Source organism: Hyperolius riggenbachi, chromosome 3, assembly GCF_040937935.1.
Source record: "Hyperolius riggenbachi isolate aHypRig1 chromosome 3, aHypRig1.pri, whole genome shotgun sequence".
NCBI classification, from domain to species: domain Eukaryota; kingdom Metazoa; phylum Chordata; class Amphibia; order Anura; family Hyperoliidae; genus Hyperolius; species Hyperolius riggenbachi.
The window spans coordinates 285,785,576-285,799,587 of record NC_090648.1 but is presented as its reverse complement, the minus strand read 5'-3'; positions in this window follow the sequence as shown (position 1 = coordinate 285,799,587).

The window sequence follows — 14,012 nt, the reverse complement described above, 5'->3', positions numbered from 1 at the left end:
CAACAATGGAATGGTTTAAAACAAAACATATCTATGTGTTAGAATGGCCCAGTCAAAGTCCAGATCTAAATCCAATCGAGAATCTGTGGCAAGATCTGAAAACTGCTGTTCACAAACGCTGTCCATCTAATCTGACTGAGCTGGATCTGTTTTGCAAAGAAGAATGGGCAAAGATTATAGTCTCTAGATGTGCAAAGCTGGTAGAGACATACCCTAAAAGACTGGCAGCTGTAATTGCAGCAAAAGGTGGTTCTACAAAGTATTGACTCAGGGGGCTGAATAATTACGCACACCCCACTTTGCAGTAATTTATTTGTAAAAAATGTTTGGAATGATGTATGATCTTCATTCCACTTCTCACGTGTACACCACTTTGTATTGGTCTTTCACGTGGAATTCCAATAAAATTGATGCATGTTTGTGGCAGTAATGTGACAAAACGTGGAAAACTTCAAGGGGGGCGAATACTTTTGCATCCCACTGTAGATTTTTGGTGTAGCAGTACACATGAATGTTCAAAATCCAGTGGTATATTTTCTGTCCAGCATGGGACAAGGGAGCATGGGGTGGAACTAAACAAATTACCCTGTGGGTGCACTCTGCCGCAGGGTGTATATAATAAATGGTGGGGTGCGATTATCCTGCAGGAGGCTCTCCTGCCACAGGACAATCCCACCGCACCATGGGCAAATGCAATTCACCTTTTCTCTCGAGTTATCTCCTTTGTGATAATTTTCATATTTTTAAAATAACTTTTAAGCATCTTACAATTAAAAAAGTACCTAAAAGTTGGTGAAAAAGTACTATTAAAATTTTTAGTGTTTTGTTGCTTCCTGGTGGTTTAAAAGGCATTGTATGACCAGGTGTGAAAATATCGACTAAGGAAAGGAAAACTAAGCAGAAAAAGTGCATATGGGCCCATGTGTGCAATCAGTCTTATACTACTATCAATTAAATTACTGGGAAGCCTTAGTTACTCAGTAGCAGCAATAAGAAGTTCATGGGAAAAGTTTTTTTGTACTGAGTGCTAATATACTTTGACCACACTATAAATTCTAAAGTTCACAATAAACTATTAGGGCTCGTTTCCGTAAAGCGTGCTTTCATGTGTGCTTATGGAAACGCGTTTGCAGGGATAGCATAGACTGCACTGTCTGCCGTTTCTATTCATGCGTGGCGAGTCAGCGGAACGGAACATGGTTTGCTGCATTTCGGTGCGCTTAACCTCCTTGGCGGTAACCCCGTGTGTGACACGGGGTAAGCCGCCGGAGGGTGCCGCTCAGGCCCTGCTGGGCCGATTTTAATAATTTTTTTTTTGCTGGACGCAGCTAGCACTTTGCTAGCTGCGCCAGCACTCTGATCGCCGCCGGCCCCTGCCCGATCGCCGCTATCTGCTGCGGCGCGGGCCCCCCCCCCCCTCCAGACCCCAGCGCTGCCTGGCCAATCAGTGCCAGGCAGCGCCGAGGGGTGGCCCGGGACTCCCAATGACGTCCCGACGTCAGTGACGTCGGTGACGTCATCCCGCCCCGTCGCCATGGCGACGGGGGAAGCCCTCCAGGAAATCCCGTTCTATGAACGGGATTTCCTGATCGGAGATCGCCGAAGGCGATCGAAGCGGGCGGGGGGGGTGCCGCTCAGCAGCGGCTATCATGTAGCGAGCCCTCGGCTCGCTACATGATTAAAAAAAAAACAAATTTTAAAAAAAACTGCTGCGCTCCCTCCTGGCGGTATTTTTCATACCGCCAAGGAGGTTAAGCCCCCGATCAGTATAATGAATGGGATTGCTAGCCACGTCCCCCGTCTGGAGTGACACACAGAGCCACTGGGCTCTGCCCTGCCTGGAAACGAGCCCTTATGGTTTAAAGCTTGTGCTACAGATACGTTTAGAAGTGTTGTGATTGCTTTCAGGCATACTATACCTTTTATTTGTTCCTCTCAAATTGTGGATCCTACTGGCAGATACTGTATTTACTTCTGAAGGGTTCAGTATTTGCCACTATGATAACTATTGTAGCATAGTATGCACCTAATAGATTTCAAGAACACGTATTTCACATCTAATGCAAGTCATTAAATGCCATGCTGAGGGTAGACTTATTATAGGAGGTGATACAAATGGGATGTTGTATCCTCGACTAGATACAACTTTTTAATTGAATCAATCACAGCATAATAATGTGCAGTGGTGGGGTGCCTTGACAGTGGTCCTTTTATTTAAAAAAAAAAAAAAAAAAGACTCTCTATTGAGGTCAGCCGCCTCACCCCTTTTCGATTTTAGTATTGCTTTTAACTCCATTTTATCCATACCTAGGTGCCTCTTTACCCAAATTGAACAGCATGATAATACACCTATTAATACTCAATCAGAAAAAATAGCTAATATTTTCACAAGTCATGCCCTAATTGATAATAGGTGAGAACGTAATTCTTTCACCAAAGATTACATTTTTACTCCAATTCACAGTAGACTTTTAGATAGATCATATATTTGTGGCTCGTTGTCCTCTATGTACTCTCTCTATCGTCACTTATCCTCTGTGACCTCATCCAAAATTGTTACGGTAAGCTGGTCTGATCATAGCCCTGTGATGATATCATGCATATCACTTCTTAGACAACAATCTTTTCACTGGGGAATGATTCTGAGATATTTGCTTAGGTACAATCCAGTATACAGGAATTTATTGATGTGAATGAAGGCTCTTTGAACTCTTATGTTTTTTGGGAGACACTGAAAACCATCATGAAAGGTCATATTAGTATGGCTGCACATAAAAAGTACGAACTCAACGCATCAATGAGCTTTAGTACAGTTTCAACCTTGCTGAAGCTGAATAAAAAAACAAACCCTCTAGATCAGTGTTTCTCAACATTTTATTAGTGTGTACCCCTTTTAAATCCCTGTACTCATCGAGTACCCCCTAGCTTAGTAAACATGATCACAAGTACCCCTTGACAAATATATATTTAATCGTAGTACATGATAATTGGTTCTAAACAATGTGCAAGCATTTATTATTGCTTTTAATTAGCTAAAATACTAATTTGGTGTTGTTTAAATAAGAATTATAATTTTCTAAATCTCTAAATTTGTTATTCTTGGTTAAGTATATCAAGCCCGAGTACCCCCTGGACCTATCAGAAGTACCCCCTGGGGTACGCGTACCACATGTTGAGAACCTAGGCTCTAGATCAAATAAACAAAAAAGAAATTCAATTCAACTAAAACTTGACTCACCACTTTTTAAAGTAGTAGAAATAAGGTTGCATTGGTCCAGGAACAGGTACTATAGAACGTTCAAGATCCAGGAGTATCATATTATACCTGTATATTATGGTATATATTATACATTATATACTATTATACATGTTAATGCAGGCCAAATTGAGCATGTGGGATCTTAGCAGGTGTCCTAGACCTTTGCAATTGGTGTATGTTTTGTCAGACCCTGCGATTTATTCATTGTCACATTCTGTATATGTTTAACGACTTCACCTCTGTATTATTCAACCATGTCTGTATATTACTGTTTATAGTACCTTGGCAAATTTATATAAAACCTTACAACAATTAATGTTTTTAATCAGAAAATGTTAAATATTACAAATGAAAATATAAGTTTGTTTGAAGAACTAGGTCTGACTAGCAAGTATTATTATTTCAGGAAGGGTCTTGAACTGCTCTGTAGTAAGGATAAAATAGACTACAGGGCACTGCACATAATGAACACCAGGTGGCACTAATGAGATTGTGAACTAGAGGCTATGACACTGACTTAAAATGCCAAAAACTGAAGTCAATAAACTGACATTTTCCTGTGCCTTTAGTGGTAGCTTTACAAAAAGAATCTCCTACAATACTTAATGAAAATTTGAATCTCTCCAAGCACATTACACACATTCGATGGTGGTCTGGCATGCAGACACTCTCCAACCACCCTTGCACTAAACACTGGATTCTGAGCACAGCTGAGCATTTAACTAATGCAAACATGACATGAAAGAAATATGAAAGAGGCCATTGTTGGCTTCACTTTCAAACAATGCTACTAGTCATTCTATTGTGCTGAAGCTCTACCTCTATACTTGCTGTATGCAGATCAGGTGTTCTGAATCAACTGGCTGCATTCTTGTTCCAGGTAAGCATCTAACAGAAATCAAAAGATCATCATGTCCAACAGACAACTGGCATGATTTGATAGGGAATAAAGATGGCAGCCTTCATATTCCCCTCACTTTAACGTCAGTGGAGAATGGATGGGTACAAGCAGTGAACACAGAAGCAGACCTTGCTGGCACTGCATATCTGTGGAAGTACAACAGCCACCTGGAGTATCCAAACAGCTGGTTTTCATACAAAGAATGGGCCACTGGAATGGAAACCTCTACATTTATGTTGGCAGCAGGGCTGAGAAAAAAATGTGCGAGTGTGCACATTACCCTAGAGCGCCACCTATGAGTAAATAAATGAGAAAACATTATACGTCCAACTTCTTATATGCCAAAAGACTGGTATGCCCACTATAGTTTTCTCAATTTCACCAATAAAACGTCAGGTACTTCTCTCAACTTATTTTCCAGATCTATTTATCTTAAATTGCACAAAAGAAAAAAAAAAAAGAGTGAGTGCACACCAATACTGTTACCTGATACTCAGATATTACTCTCTTATAGTGGTGCCACATCCGAATAAACAGAGATCAATATATACATACATATCTAGGTAGAAAAGATTCTAGGAGCAGCACACCATATTGATCAATAAAACTTCCATATCTTTAATTCAAATCTTCATAAAAAAGCAGGCATGTAAGAAACATCAAGACCTCAGAGGAAGTGTTATTTAAGGTGAAACTGCTGTCATTTCTCTGAGGAAGTGTTATTTAACGTGAAATGGCTGTCAGGCTTTTTCACCTCCCACTGCATCCCATGATGTCTTTCTAAACTGTGATTAAGGCCCTGTTCACTTTCTTCAGTTGCTTCGCAGAATAATTCTACATGTTAAAGTGGATCCGAGATTAAAAACTAATTATAACAAGTAACTTGTCGATATATCTTATCTAAAGTTTAGATAGTTTACACAGCAAATCTAGCTGCAAACAACTTTAATAGAAAATGATTATTTCTTCCTGTGCTACAATGACAGCAGCCATCTTGTTTGTAAACATTACACAGATGCAGGCTTATCTGTATCTTGAGCAAAAAAAAACTAATCCCCCCTCATCCTCTCTGCCTCTGAAATCAATGGCTAGTAACACCTCCTCCTCCTCCTGCCCAGACTGAGCTCCCATGAGCCCTTGCTACTGCCAAGACCTGTGGGCATGTTTTATTTAGCTTATAGGGAATAAGAGTATTAAAACAAAAAAGTATTTGGCTTGAGGATTGCCCTATAAACAATAGGAAAGGAACACAATTATGCAATGAGTAAAAGTTCACCCTCGGATCCACTTTAAGGGCCCTTTCACACTGGGGCAGTGCCGCACTCCATTGCAAACCCATGGGGTAAATCACATTACCCTTCGTGGTGTGGTCCGCCGGAAGTCCTCGAACTAAAGCTGGTCCAGAACTATGTTACCGCGCAGCTTCTGTGATGATTTGCGGCGATCTGCGTTGGTCTGGAAGTCCTATTAGTCCATGGCGACGGAAATGTTAAAAAACTTTCTGACACAACTTGCGTCGTGCATACCCCGAAGCAGGAAGTGACTGCAAGCACGCTTCCTGCATTGCCTGATGGGGAATACCATGTAGTAATGCAGTATTCCCCGAAGGCCTGTTTTGTGCAGTGGGCATGCCTCACCGCCGGTTTGCAGTGTGAAACCGGCCTAACACATCCCATACAATTCTATGGGCTTGTTCACAGTACTGCTCTGTAACTGATCGCATTATTGTAACTTGTGGCATGCAGGCTTTGCATTAACGTCTTTAGCCAGTCTCCATTGCAGATCACACACATTTTTATATGTGCGCTATGCAGTTAACCACTGTGAGCTGAGCCTAGTGCATTGCACAGTGCCTCACTCTTCTCTTCAAATATACAATCTTGTAGGACATGGATTGTTGATTATAGGGATTTTAATATAGTATGGTCTTGATTCTTTAACATGAAGAATCTTTGTATCTGTTTTAATTTCAGAAATTCATTTTCAGGGGAATTAGAGAACAAATAATAGTCTTCTGGATATCTGAAGTAAGCACAGAAAGTTTGAACCCTTGCTTTTGGTTATTTAGCATGTGTGAGTTTTGAAGAAAAAAAATTGTGAAGCTAAAAGATAATGGCATTTCTGATAGATTACAGTTAAGCCCTGATTCTGTTAACTTTTCCACTGTTTTCTAACTGGGTTTCTTAACTACTTAAAGTGAACCTCCGGACTAAAAACCTACTCAGCAGAACTGAAAAGGCTTGGTGTTTCTTTAACAGTTTCGCAACATCAGAACTTTGTTTTTCTTACCAAAGCATCATTTTTAGCTGCATTTTTAGCTAAGCTCCACCCATCAAAGAAAACTGCCGGGCGGTTTTTCCTTGATGCTGTGCAAAGCATGATGGGATTTCCTATGTTTTTATTTATGTTGCCTAGCAACTGGTAGGGGTGATCAGCACACAGGACAGTTGGAGCTGTGTCTCATACTCCCTGTCACCTCCTTTCAACCAAAAAGATGGCTGCCGTCATGAAATCAAACATTTGCCTGTTCTTTTAAAACAGGGTGGGTAAGAGATTATATTACCTATCTATTTTAATTAACATAACTAATGTAACTTAATGACAGTATTTTTGTTTAAGTTGAAGTTCCTCTTTAAGGACCAAGGTGACTGAAATCTATGCCCTGTTTTGGTGGTTACCTTGCTGGCAGGGCGTAGATTTTAATCACCACTGCAGCACGCATCCGCCATTTTCGTCACTCCCTGACGATCTTGACTCTGAATCCCCATGTCCCGTCGCAGCTCACTTGCTCTGCCCGTCTCTATGACGGCAGAGCCCTGGCCCTGTGAGCTGGTCAGGAGCCGATTTCATTGGCTCCTGGCCGTGTCTATCAACGTAAGCAACTCCCATTGGCGTACATTGATAGACACAGTCAGGAGCCAATGAAAGTGGTTCCTGACCGGCTCACAGGAATGTGCCGTCATAGAGACAGCAGAGTGGATGTCAGGAGGATCCCGGCGTGCGGCGGTGATTTGTCGGTATTGTACCAGCAGTCTCTGGTCCTTAAAGAGACACTGAAGCGAGAATAATTCTCGCTTCAGAGCTCATAGCAGGGGCACGTGTGCCCCTGCTAACAAGCCGCTATCCCGCGGCTAAACGGGGGTCCCTTCACCCTCAACCAACCCCCCCCTGCAAAATCATCGACCAACTTGGTCGTAGATTTTGCTCTTCCTGGAGGCAGGGCTAACGGCTGCAGCCCTGCCTCACAGCGCGTCTATCAGACGCACATCGCCGCCTCTCCCCCGCCCCTCTCAGTGAAGGAAGACTGAGAGGGGCGGGGGAGAGGCTGAGGTACGCGTCTGATAGACGCGCGGGAGGCAGGGCTGCGGCGGTTAGCCCTGCCCCAATGCGGAAGAGATTCTGCATTGTACGGAGGGGATTTGGGGGTGAAGGGACCCCCGTTAAGCCGCGGGATAGCGGCGTTTTAGCAGGGGCACACATGCCCCTGCTATTTATGAGGTCTGAAGCGAGATTTACTCTCGCTTCATACTCTCTTTAAGGGGGCAGAGACTGCTGGTACTTTAGTGGTTAAAGAAAACCTGTAACAGAAAAAAAGTGCTCCTGGGGGATAATTACCTCGGTAGGGGGAAACCTATGGATCATATTGAGGCTTGTCCTGTTCTCCATCCCACAGTGGTCTCGCTGGGACCCTCAGAAGGGCGGCCATGTAAATATTTACCTTCCCGTCTCCAGCGCAGGCTCCGTTTCTATCAATATTCCATCCATCAAGATTTTCTTAGGATGAGTGACATGTCTGGTCTTTGTATATCGCTGCCCTCGTGGTAGTTGTTAGGACTGCATCTAGGTAAGTCTGCTCTCATTTTATGTAACATTCTGTTTAGACTCCACTTGTGAGCATCTAACAAAGCATGGTGTGACAGCGGGTTTCATAACATCCCTGACAATTGTCCCACCTCTTATTTTCAAATATGTTTACCTGAGAAGTGTTCCCATCTATAGATAGTCAGGCACAGCTAGTGTGTTTGCTTACTAGAACAGAATAAACTGAAGTATCGGTTTTATGCAGCACTCAGAAGTGGACAATGTTATGATTAAATAATTTAATCATACACATGAAAGCCCATACTTTAGGAATCTACATAGTTTCCACTTCCACTGTACTTGTATTTAATTTGGAGGCAAATGCTGCATGATGACCATAGATAGGCAGATCTAGTCATATAATGCCCATATTCTCTACTGTGCAAAACCAGAATCCATGCAGGTTACAGTGAGGTATTGGGGAGCCACATTTCTTATAAATCTGTAGGGCATTTGTCTGACTTACCAAATGTTCATTTTGTTTTAAAGAGAACCCGAGGTGTGTTTAAAGAATGTTATCTGCATACAGAGGCTGGATCTGCCTATACAGCCCAGCCTCTGTTGCTATCCCAAACCCCACTAAGGTCCCCCTGCACTCTGCAATCCCTCATAAATCACAGCCGTGCTGTGAGGCTATGTTTACATCTGTAGTGTCAGTCTCAGCTGCTCCCCCGCCTCCTGCATAGCTCCGGTCCCTGCCCCCGTCCCTTCCCTCCAATCAGCAGGGAGGGAAGGGATGCAGGCGGGGACTGGAGTTCTGCAGGAGGCGGGGAGAGCAGCAGACTGACACTATAGAGATAAACACAGCCAGCTCTGACAAGCTGTTTGTCAGCAGCGTGGCTGTGATTTATGAGGGATTGCAGAGTGCAGGGGGACCTTAGGGGGGTTTGGGATAGCAACAGAGGCTGGGCTGTATAGGCAGATCCAGCCTCTGTATGCAGATAATATTCTTCAAACCCACCTCGGGTTCTCTTTAAATAAAGCATGACCTATTTCTTCCTTAACCACTTGAGGACCCACCCTTTACCCCCCCTTAAGGACCAGCGCTGTGCTGAGTGATCTGTGCTGGGTGGGCTCTGCAGCCCCCAGCACAGATCATGTAGCAGGCAGAGAGATCAGATCACCCCCCTTTTTTCCCCACTAGGGGGATGATGTGCTGGGGGGGTCCGATCTCTCATGCCTGCATGTGGCTGGCGGGGGGGGCAGCTCAAAGCCCCCCTCCGCGGCGAAATTCCCCCCTCCCTCTCCTACCTGCTCCCCCCCCCCCCCGGAGATCAGGGCTGCACAGGACGCTATCCGTCCTGTGCAGCCAGTGACGGGACGTCCCCTGTCACATGGCGGCGATCCCCGGCCGCTGATTGGCCGGGGATCGCCGATCTGCCTTACGGCGCTGCTGCGCAGCAGCGCCGTAGAAATGTAAACAAAGCGGATTATTTCCGCTTGTGTTTACATTTAGCCTGCGAGCCGCCATCGGCAGCCCGCAGGCTATTCACGGAGCCCCCCGCCGTGAATTGACAGGAAGCAGCCGCTCGCCCGAGCGGCTGCTTCCTGATTAATCAGCCTGCAGCTGGCGACGCAATACTGCGTCGCTGGTCCTGCAGCTGCCACTTTGCCGACGCGCGGTATGAGTGCGCGGTCGGCAAGTGGTTAAAGTGAACCCGAGGTGAGAGTAATATGGAGGCTGCCATATTTATTTCCTTTTAAGCAATATTGTTCGCCTGGCTGTCCTGCCGATCCTCTACCTCTTATACGTTTAGCCATAGACCCTGAACACGCATGCAGCAGATCAGGTGTTTCTGACAATATTGTCAGAACTGACAAGATTAGCAGCATGCTTGTTTCTGGTGTAATTCAACCACTACTGCAGCCAAATAGATCAGCAGGGCTGCCAGGCAACTGGTATTGTTTAAAAGGAAATAAATATGGCAGCCCACATTTTACTTTCACCTCTGGTTCACTTGGGCTTGATTCACAAAAGCGTGCTAAAGCATAACACGACCGTGCTATGCGTTTACCGCGCAATGTAACGCACTTAAAAGTTTGTGTGCATAAAGATTTACGTGCGCGCGCTAATGAAGGTGCACGCGCACGTAAATTTTTACGCACACAAACCTTCACGCGCGTTACATTGCGCGTCACGCATAACACGGTTGTGATATGCTTTAGCTCGCTTTTGTGAATCAAGCCCATTTTAATTTCCTGTATGTGGCTAAGCACAAGATGAAGTCGCATAAGATAAACCAGTTAATCTATTTACATATTTTGAGTTAACAGACAGGACAAATATTCTGTTGTTTTGCAACCGACGGAAATAGTGTCTGTTGTTTTTAACCAAAAATAACCTGTCTAGATAAAATAAAAGGTATCCAACTGAAATAAGGCCTTGTTCACACTACATTTGTTTTCTGAGATTTTCTACAATGCAGAGCTGTATTAGAACTGAAAGACCAAGTTAATCAAAGTGCTCATTCACATCTCACGTCTTCCATCGTTTGCTTGGTGACAGCTTGCTGCATTTTTCCAGACATTGGCCTCAATTCACTAAGCTTTTCTCCTGTCTTTAATAACATTTCTATAGTTATCACCATGGTGATGAGGCATGTAGTATTCAGGAAACATTTTACCTCAGGCAAACCTAAAGTTAACTCTTCTGTCTTTAAGTTAACTCTTCAATCTTTAAAATAACTCCAGAATTTGAAAGTTAAGAGGAGGTAACTTAAGGAATGAAGAGATAAGATAACTCTCTCACTTTGTGGTGGCAAGCTTCCTCTTGCCTTATTATCTCCAGCATGATCTTAGTGAATTGAGGCCAATGTGTATTTGTATTCAGTGTTCTTTCATTCAGCCACAAACATGCATGTTTCACATACAAACGTGCGAGAAAACGGATGCACTATCGCAATTGGAAAGTTTTAATCTTATTGCTGTCCCTGCAGTGGATCACCGCTGGCTTCTCATCTCCCTTTCCTTCTTCATAGAATATAAAAACAGCCAAGCAGCATGTAGGTACATCAATTATTTCTAAATCATCATCCAAAATGAGCCCTAGCCAAAAGTTTCCGGCTAATTTCACATATGACATAGCATGAAAAAGTAGCGTCAGGATGGTGCGTTTGCTATTTGTTATTGTGTTTTAACTGCGTTTTGTGTGTGTTTTAATGCGTTTGCGGTTCACTAATAGAAAACGCATATGTGTTTTGTATGCGTTTTTTTTTTAAATGCAAATCACTAGGAAGACAACAGGAAGTGGAAACACATCAGAGAGCTTTATATAAAATGATCATATGCGCTCTGTCAAATAAGCCAACAGCCCGTCTGGTCATAAATGGGCTCTTCTCTATCACCTCTTCATATCATATGCAGGGTAAAAAACATAAAAACGCTCCACATAGCGTAGTACAATTCCAGTAAAATTTATTTCACACACAGCTCCCTGCCTGCCTGCTGCCCTGCTAGAAGGCTGGTCAGGCGAGGGATTGCGGAAGTACGCGGATGCCAGCAGGACGGTGGTGTTGTGTGGAGTGAGCGGCCGAACGCGGCCCACTATCTTTCCTAACCTGCGCTTACCTGTATGCCTGTAATAGACATACATGGTTTACACGTGAGTGTGATACATTGTTTTAACCTCCTTGGCGGTAACCCCGTGTGTGACACGGGGTAAGCCGCCGGAGGGTGCCGCTCAGGCCCTGCTGGGCCGATTTACATAATTTTTTTTTTTTGCTGGACGCAGCTAGCACTTTGCTAGCTGCGCCAGCACCCCGATCGCCGCCACCGCTATCCGGTGCGGCGCGCGCCCCCCCCAGACCCCGAGCGCTGCCTGGCCAATCAGTGCCAGGCAGCGCCGAGGGGTGGATCGGGTCTCCCAATGACGTCGGTGACGTCATCCCGCCCCGTCGCCATGGCGATAGGGGAAGCCCTCCAGGAAATCCCGTTCTTTGAACGAACGGGATTTCCTGATCGGTGATCGCCGAAGGCGATCGAAGCGGGCGGGGGGATGCCGCTGAGCAGCGGCTATCATGTAGCGAGCTATCATGCGCTTCCCCCTGGCGGTATTTTTCATACCGCCAAGGGGGTTAAAGAGGAACTCCAGTAAAAAATAATGCAATAAAAAAAGTGCTTCATTTTTACAATAATTATGTATAAATGATTTAGTCAGTGTTTGCTCATTGTAAAATCTTACCTCTCCCTGATTTACATTCTGACATTTATTACATGGTGACATTTTTACTGTGGGCAGGTTATGTAGCTGCTCCTAGCTGTTTTGGCTGTTAGAGACAGCTGTAAACAGCTATTTCCTGTCTGTGAACATTGTTACATTGTAACAAACTGCCAAAAGTACCACGGTCCCAGAGCTTCTTGTGGGAGCGGTTTCAGCACAAAATCAGTCATACAGCGCCCCCTGATGGTCTGTTTGTGAAAATCAATATATTTCTCATGTAAAAGGGGGTATCAGCTACTGATTGGGATAAAGTTCAATTCTTGGTTGGAGTTTCTCTTTAAGCAAAATAAATTTTACGGGAATTGTATTACGCTATGTGGAGCTGTTTTATGTTTTTCACCCTGCATATGAGGATATGAAGAGGTGATAGAGAAGAGCCCATTTATGACCAGACGGGCTGTTGGCTTATTTGACAGAGCGCATATGATCATTTTATAAGCGGTGTGGTGGTGGATTCAGAAGAGTTTGTGAATAGATTGAGAGACTTTATTGCGCCGATCATTATAGACATTGTTTTAACCCTTTATAATTGGTACTGAGCGTCAATTGAGATCGGCAGCATTTGAATCGAGTGAATTGAGTGTATGTGGGACTGCTCACGGATTTCATTTGTTCATTTACATCAGAGAGCTTTACTTTTTAATTAAAAACTCAGTAAAAGACGCATGAAAAACGCAATGCATACGTTTCATTATATACAGCCAGCCTGCATATTATGCAACACTACCAGCATCTGCAGATAGCTTACTGTAAATAGCAAGTTCAACGCTGGAACTTCTGCATCCCATTGCTGCATAAACCGCTGCTGATCCGCAAGCGTTTCTGCCATGTGTGCACCTGGCCTCCAGCAAAAGTAAGGAAGGGAACACACTTGTTAACCATGCTTTTCATTGAAGTCAGTGGCCCACTAGGGAAAGTTTTTGAGTTTGTTTACATTTTATTTGCATGTTTTTTTCTATGTTCAAAAATCAGACCGGTTTTTGCTTTTTTTTTTTTCTGCATGAAATGTTCCAAATTGCAATGTATTTCCCCACAATATGGGAAAATGTGGAAAGTCGTGCATGAAAAAATGCATCACAAAGTGTCATCACAAGAACACATGGAAAACCCTATAGGTCAAGCTTGTTCCTTGCCCAAGGCTAGGTTCAACCTTAGGTGTTCAGTCCCGTAGACAGTTGCAGCGCATATGCTGTCACCCTGCATGGAATGAAACACCCATAGAGCATCCATTCAGACATGTGCATTGCGTCGGAAATGTCTTAATAGCATTGCTATTGGGATATGTCCAAATTCTGTCCGGTGTCTGAAAAAGTCATACATGCTTCAAGTTTGTGTTTGGCACTGCAATGAATGGAACAGACGCCGAGTGAAATGGACATGTTGACACATATCTGAACGGATCCTATGGTTAATATAGGTTTTCCAAGCTAGTGTGAACCAGCCCTAACTGAAAGGGTGTGTATAGTTTTACAGTACTTTAACCACGTCAGGACAATTAATTTTCACATATCAGCACTGCTCCCATTTATTCACCAATAACTTTATTACTACTAATCACACCTAAATGATCTATATGTTGTTTTTTTCAGGACAAATTAGGCTTTTAGTGTGTGATAATTTTGTTTAGTAATTACCTTATTTTCAATGGACTTTTAAAGGGAAAAGTAGAGAAAAAAATCTGAAAAACACACATTCTCCATTTACATCCATTATAGCTTTACAATAAACAGTGCTTACTATAAGTGAAACCCACTAATTGTATTTGCTTATTC